The sequence below is a fragment of the Urocampus carinirostris genome, chromosome 9, assembly GCF_059441175.1.
Source record: "Urocampus carinirostris isolate Australia breed hairy pipefish chromosome 9, RoL_Ucar_1.0, whole genome shotgun sequence".
In the NCBI taxonomy this organism is placed as follows: Eukaryota; Metazoa; Chordata; class Actinopteri; order Syngnathiformes; family Syngnathidae; genus Urocampus; species Urocampus carinirostris.
The window spans coordinates 40,939,404-40,947,286 of NC_142357.1; the positions used below are offsets into that span (position 1 = coordinate 40,939,404).

The window sequence follows — 7,883 nt, forward strand, 5'->3', positions numbered from 1 at the left end:
GTTCTGAGGTGAAATTGCCGTATAGCGGGGGATAGAAACCTACGGTACCCCAGATGTGACATGAGCTGGTCAAGCGGAGTAGCAGGTGGATGCAAGGGGTGATGTGAACATTTTCCTCGCTCAAATCACCTCCGTATTCTTAATAATAGTCGTGATCGTCGACTGCAACACGAAGGGTAGATATTCAAGTGCCTTTTTTGCATTTCTTGATCATTGCAAGCTTTGGTTCCATGGTTATCATGATTTTGCGTCGACCTTTAGCAACGCTAATATAAATATATAAGATTACATTATTTGTATATCACTACTCTATGTAAAGGAAAAATGAGATTTTATGTATCTCTGGTGTAATGTGACATGAGCTGGTCAAGTGGTGTAGCAGGTGGATGCAAAGGGGTAATGAGAACATTTTCCTCCTTAATCTTGATAATAGTCGTGATCGTCGACTGCTTGTGGCCACGCAACACGAAGGGTAGATATTCGGGTGCCTTATTTGTATTTCCTGATTATTGCAAGCTTTGGTTCCACGGTCTTCATGATTTTGCTTCTACCTTTAGCAACGCTAATATAAATCTATAAGTTTATACTTATAAGGTAGATGTCTAAGATCCATTTTAGCTATGTTTACATTATTTGTATATAACTACTCTATGTAAAGGGAAAATTAGATTTTATATATCTCTGGTGTAACGTGACATGAGCTGGTCAAGTGGAGTAGCAGGTGGATGCAAAGGGGAGATGTGAACATTTCCCTCGCTTATCACCTCCTTATTCTTAATAATAGTCGTGATCGTCGACTGCTTGTGGCCACGCAACATGAAGGGTAGATTTTTGAGTGCCTTATTTGTATTTCTTGATGATCGCAAGTTTTGTTTCCACGGTTATCATGATTTTGCTTCTACCTTTGGCATCGTTGCAAGCCTTAGAGCCCGTAGCGAATCAATACAGGACGAAAGATTCAGTACTCTATCGCAAGTCGCAGCGTCTTTACCGAGCAAACGAGATTCTGAACTAAATGAAGGAACAGAAAGGCATTGTGGGAAGTAGTTCATCTAATAACGTATAAGCATTTTCGTGATGCTGTTTCTGCGTACTAATAGCAAGCCAGCATTTTAAATGAACAATAGAAGACGAGCATCTAAAATACTTGACTCGACACTCAAACAACAATTTGATGTTGAGGTCTTATGGCGGGGTAAATGCCATAAAGAGGGGTAAAAAAAACACATCTTATTCCACACTGTTATAAGGCGGAGATGCTGTAACCCGGGGTCCACTGGAGAGAATTAGAGAGCATTTCACTTTTAGCTTCAGCATTTAGCTTGGGAACAAGCTAGCTAGCATAGCTTCCCACATTTACTAGCTCGCTACTGAGCTGTTATAAATACATAATATAAGTTGACATTATTTGTATATCACTACTCTATGTAAAGGAAAAATGAGATTTTATATATCTTGGGTGTAATGTGACTAGGGCTGGTCAAGTGAAGTAGCGGGTGGATGCAAGGGGTGAGTTATTTAGCTCTAAAACGAGACGTCGTTGCAGGATTTTTGTCATATAGTGGGGTAAATGCCATAAAGAGGGGTCGTCCATTTCACTCTGTAAGGCGGGGTCGCCGTATCCCGGGGGTCTATTGTAACTCCATCATGACACATTTACTGCACTATACATTCCTCACTAGATATTTCAGGAATATTAGCCATACGTCTTCTTCTTTTGTGCGTATTTTATGTTTTATATTGCATATAGTTTAAAAAAGCACATATACTAAAACGTAGGTACCTTTTCTATGCACTGTTTTGATATACGCTAATACTTGTTTTTTGTAGTCAAAGAAGCTAACGAGAACACTAAGTCATACTTTCCTCCTTTCGAATCCCTTATTATGCATTTCTTTGTATTCTTTCACTCGTTTGTTCCCGATTTGCACTTTAGGTGGGAAATGTTCAGTTTGGAATGCGGTACATTTAACACAAAGGGAAATGGCAAGCTACAGTTTTATTTTGATAGGAAAATGTAGATTTCCTGTTTCTGAATCTTGTGTTTTAGTCAGGACCAGAACGGAGACAGGACCCACTTGCGTTAGGTTTCTCTCAGTTTTATTGGAAGAAAGGAAATGGGCGAGGGCGGTGTCTGGAACAGAAAAAACGGGTCAGTGGCCGGGACAGGAAATCAAAAACGAGTCGTTAGCCAGGAAAGGAGAATAGACGCGGTCGGGGACAAAAAGAGGTCGAAAGCCGGGACGGGAGAGTAGACGTGATCAGGATCAAAAACGGATCGAAGCCGGGGGACAGACAGGAGCAAAAAACAGGTTGGAGTCGGGGTCGAAAAAAGGCTTGCCTAGTGTTCACTGAGGTTCGCTGACGGACTGACAACAGGTGACAGAAAGACGTGGGTTTGAATAGGGACAGGGAGCCAATCAGAGACCGAGGCAGTTGGCGCCAAAGGAGCGGGCACAGGTGACCGTCCATTTTAGCTAGCCTGTCATGGGCAGCTGTAGACATCGGAGATCAGTTTTTGGCTAGGCTGCCGTAGACCGCTATCAACGTCAAAGATTCATTTTAGCTGGGTTGCCATCCATGACTGTAAAAGTCGGGGATTATTTTATATAGGCAATCATTGTTGGCTATAGACGTCATAGATGTATTTTAGCTAGGATGCCATTGTTGGCCATAGACGTCAAAGATCCATTTTAACCTGTTTTGGCTAGGTTGGCATTGAGAACTACAGACGTCAGAGATATATTTTAGCTTGGCCGCCATTGACCGCTATAGACGTCAAACGTCTATTTTAGCTAGCCTGGCATTGACAACTACAGACCTCAGAGATATATTCTACCTAGTCTGCCATTGACAGCTATAGAAGTCAAAGAGCTATTTTGGTTTGGTTGCTAACGACTACTAACAATTTGGGGATACATTTTAACTAGCCTGCCATTAAAGGCTACAGATGTCAAAAATTCATTTCAGCAAGGTTGACATTGACGACTATAATTGTCAAAGATCCTTTTTAGCTATGACACCATTGATGACCATGGATTTCCAATAGCCATTTTAGCTAGGCTGCCATATGTCAAAGATCCATTTTAGTTAAGCTGGTATAGACAGCTATAGACGTTAAATATCCATTTTAGCCTGGCTGTCATTAAGGACAATAGACGTCTAAAGATCCATTTTAGCTAGTTTGCCATAGATATAAAAAATCTATTTTAGTACGGCTGCTCTATACAACTATAAACGTCAAATATCCATTTTAGCAAGGTTGCCATTGATGGCTATAGATGTTAAATATCCATTTTATCGTTGACAACTATTCACGTCAAAGATACATTTTAGCTATGCTGCCATTGACACTATACATATAGTATACGTAAAATGACTGTTTCCGCTAGCCAGCAATTGACATTTTGAGGCCTCAATGATCTATTTTAGCTAGGTTGCGGTAGATGTCTAAGATCTATTTTATCTAGGCTGCCATTCGTCAAAGATCCATTTTAGTTGGCCTGCCATTGACGACCGTAAACGTCAAAGATTAATTTTAGCTTCCCTTTCATGGAGAGTTATAAACATCAGAAATCTATTTAAGATAGGCTGCCATAGACTACTATAGATGTCAAAGATCCATTCAACTAGCCTGCCATTGACCGCTATGGACGTCAAAGATTCGTTTTGGCAAGGATGTCATAGGCGGGTAGAGATGTCACAGGTCCATTTTAGCTACTGTAGGTAGCCATTGACGACTATAAACTTAAATGTCAATTTTAGCTCGTCATAGAAATTTGAGCTAAGATTCCATAGATGTCGAAGATCTATTCTAACTAGGCTTCCACGGACAGCTATTGACATCAAAGCTGGCAGTGAAAGAGTTGCGTTCTAAAACGGAATATCAGTCAAAAGTGTGTTTAGACTACAAGCGTCCAAATTTATTTGTGTTGTTACACTGAGGAAGAAAACAGCTTCTCACTGCCTTTGCACGAGAAAAACCACTGAGCGCCTTTTTTGTGTATATGCCATTGATTCTGTTATGCATTTGTATCGCTTGTCATGAATTGAAATGTACGAAAGGTTTTGCCGCCGTTCCGTTACCAAAGCGCCATGTGAATTTCACCGTCTCAATAAAGATTCTAAGCACAGGAGCGTCTCGTTTTCAAATCTCTTCTTTTCAAAGAGGTTCCTCAAAGCTCAGAAGACTTTCCATGTCAAAGATCTATTTTAGCTAGGCTGTCATAGACTGCTATTGACGTCAAGGATCAATTTCAGCTAATTGACATCTTGAGGTCTCAAAGATCCATATGAGCTAGGTTGCCATAGATGTCAAATATCTATTTTAGCTAGGCTGCCATATAGGAACACAGAAGTCAAATATTAATTTTAACTAGGTTGCCATTAAAAGCTATTGATGCCGTTGACTACTATAGATATCAGAGATGGATTTGTGAGAGGCTGCTATAAACACATATAGAGGTCAAAGACACATTTTAGCAAGGCTGCCATAGGTGACCATAGACGTCAAGGATCCTTTCCAGCTAGCCTGCCATTGACGTCTTTAGACCTCAAAAATACTTTTAAGCTAGGCTACCAGTTCAGTCAAATATCTATTTTAGCTAGGCTGGAATGAATGACTCAATTTTAGCTAGGTTGCTATTGACGACTATAGACGTCAAAGATATTATAGCTATTTTAGCTAAGATTCTATTTTAGCCAGGATGTTACAAACAACAATAGACGTTAAATATCAATTTGAACTAGTTTACTACTTCTATAAAAGTTGAACATCTTTAACTAACCTGCCACCCACAAATATTGACGTGAAAAATCAATTTTAGCAAGGATTCCATTGACAAGTAGAGATGTCTAAGATCCTAATTTAGTTAGGCTGGTGTAGACGTTATAGAAATCAAAGATCCATTTTAGCTAGGCTGCCAGTGACAACTGGAGATATCAAATGTCTTTTAAGCCTGGTTGTCATTGACGTAAAGACGTTAAAGATTCATGTAAGCTAGGACGAAATACACGTCAAAATCCATTTTTGTTGGGCTGCCATAGAAGCTAGAGACGCCAAAGATCAATTTTAGCTAGGATGAAATAGACGTCAAATATATCTTTAAGCTAGGCTAACATTGACGATTATACACGTCAAATATGTTAACATATACAGTAGACGTCAAAGATCCATTTTAGCTCGGATGAAACAGATGTCAAAGATCTGTATTAGTTGACCTGGCATATCTGGCTATAAGCGTCAAAGACATATTTTAGCTAGGCTGCCATTTGACGACTATAGACATCAAATATCTATTTTAGCCCTGTTTTTATTGACATATAGACGTCAGAGATCCATCTGCTCAGATGAAATAGATGTCAAAAATCTGTTTTAATTGACCTAGCATATACAGCTATAAGCGTCAAAGAAGTATTTTAGCTAGGCTGCCATTTGACGACTATAGAGATCAAATACCTTTTTTAGCCCAGTTTTCAGTAACATATAGACGTCAGAGATCCATTTTAGCTTGGATGAAATAGATGTTAAAGATCTGTATTAGTTGACCTGGAATAGACTGCTATAAACCTCAAAGATCCATTTGAACCAGGCTGCCCTTTGAACTATAGACGTCAAAGATCCATTTTAGCTCGGATGAAACAGATGTCAAAGATTTGTTTTAGTCGACCTGGCATATCTGGCTATAAGCGTCAAAGACATATTTTAGCTAGGCTGCCTTTTGACGACTATAGACATCAAATATCTTTTTTAGCCCTGTTTTTATTGACATATAGACGTCAAATATCCTTTTTAGCTCGGATGAAATAGATGTCAAAGATCTGTTTTAGTCGACCTGGCAAATCTGGCAATAAACGTCAAAGATATATTTTAGCTAGGCTGCCACTTGACGACTCTAGACATCAAATATATATTTCAGCCCTGTTTTTATTGACAAATAGACGTCAGAGATCCTTCTCTGCTCGGATGAAATAGACGTCAAAGATGTGTTTTAGTTGACCTGGCATATCTGGCAATAAACGTCAAAGATATATTTTAGCTAGGCTGCCACTTGACGACTCTAGACATCAAATATATATTTCAGCCCTGTTTTTATTGACATATAGACGTCAGAGATCCTTCTCTGCTCGGATGAAATAGACGTCAAAGATGTGTTTTGGTTGACCTGGCATATCTGGCTATAAGCGTCAAAGACATATTTTAGCTAGGCTGCCATTTGACGACGATAGATGTCAAATATCTTTTTTAGCCCGATTTTAATTACAATATAGACGTCAGAGATCCATTTTAGCTCGGATGAAATAGATGTTAAAGATCTGTATTAGTTGACCTGGAATAGACTGCTATAAACCTCAAAGATCCATTTGAGCTAGGCTGCCGTTTGAGGACTATACACGTCAAATATATATTTGAATCCATATTGGCTCGGTAAAAGGTTCCCTGCCGCTCCTTTTCAAAGCGTCTCCCTTTGAAAGAGCAAAGTCTTTCTGGGTCAAATGGGAGCCGGCTGATGAATTGGCCACGCATAACGAGGCGGAGGGGACGCCCGCCTCCCCTGACTCCCGGCCTGAAACATTTCATCTTTTCCGGCACACGTCGGAGGACACGAGGAAAAAGGAGACGCTCCGCTCTGCTTCCGACGTTCCCCTTTTTTTTCCTGTCGGCTCGAAGAGAAAAGGCCGGTGAGTACGCTTGATTTACGTGTCGGCACGTCTCCGTTTCTCGACTCAAAGGAATTGCTGTGTTTTCTTCCTCTGCTCCTGTTTTATGACTTCATCCTTTTGAATTGTTTGCATGGTTTTATGGCCCAGTTAAGGTTTGTTTTTGCCGCACTTTGACTTTAGCTGTTTTAAAAAGTTTCATAATAATAAAGTTGACTTAAGTTGAATTGCCAAACGCTAAAGAATTTGCTCTCTTTGAGTATTTGAATGAACGGTCTTTGTTTTCATGATGCAACAGTAGAAAAAAACTGGAGGGATTCTCAATTCTGTGCAAGTAAAACTAATTGGGAAAACATTAGAAAACATACATTTATATATATTTATATATATGCGGAAGTACTCATGGATGCTCACATATATTTATATGTATATCATTTTGGTCTCTCTTGAATGAAGAAAAAATACACGATTTGTTCACGTTCGAGAAAAAAAATCACTATTTCCTGCCATTTTTAGGTCATACTTATCCTCTGATCTGAAAATCGAACAGAAAAACTTCCTTTTTAACGATGTTTGGAAACGATTGACACATAAGTCTTTTTTTATAGATTGAATTGTGAAATAAATAGAACACTTTCTTTTTTGTTTTAGTCTGTTGACGTAGATTGAAAGAAATAAAACATCGTATTTCCACTCATTGTGGGGTTTTTTAACAGGGGAATCGGAAAAAAAACAATTATTCTTCTCCAAAAATGACATTTTTTAGTTTTTTTCTACATGGATTGCATTATTAAATGATTGAAACGCTCGTTTTATGAAAATAAGATTATATTCTCTTTGTCTGTTTATGTAGATTCGAAGAAATATTCGCTGTCCAATCTTATTTCCAATAATCGTGTTTTTTTTTCCTAGAAGAATCGTAAAAAAAGCCGATTATTGTTCCCCAAAAAGTTTTTTTCTCCATTTACTGGATTACCAAATGAAAAAAACGCTCGTTTATGACAAAATATATATTTAAAATTGTCTGTTTCTGTAGATTAGGAAAAAATGTTGCTGTCCAATGTACACAAATTGTATTTCCAATAATTGTTTTTTTTTTTTTCAGTATAATGGTAGAAAAATTATATTTTCCCCAAAAATGACAGTTTTTGGCCTATTTTTTTCCATAGATTGAGTCGTCAAATGGAAAAAACGCTTGTTTTTTTAGTTTTTTTCTACATAGA

General features: G+C 38.4%; 1 protein-coding gene across 2 annotated transcripts in view; it reads left to right on the forward strand.

The window, feature by feature from the left end:
- pdgfrb (platelet-derived growth factor receptor, beta polypeptide) overlaps positions 1–4,136 on the forward strand; it is a 117,009-nt gene extending 112,873 nt beyond the window's left edge. For both annotated transcript variants that reach the window (XM_088343889.1, XM_088343888.1), the window contains exon 23: positions 1–4,136. This exon is cut by the window's left edge and continues 379 nt beyond it. The gene's annotated coding sequence lies outside the window, so the exon portion shown is untranslated.
- Positions 4,137–7,883: the final 3,747 nt, after the last annotated feature.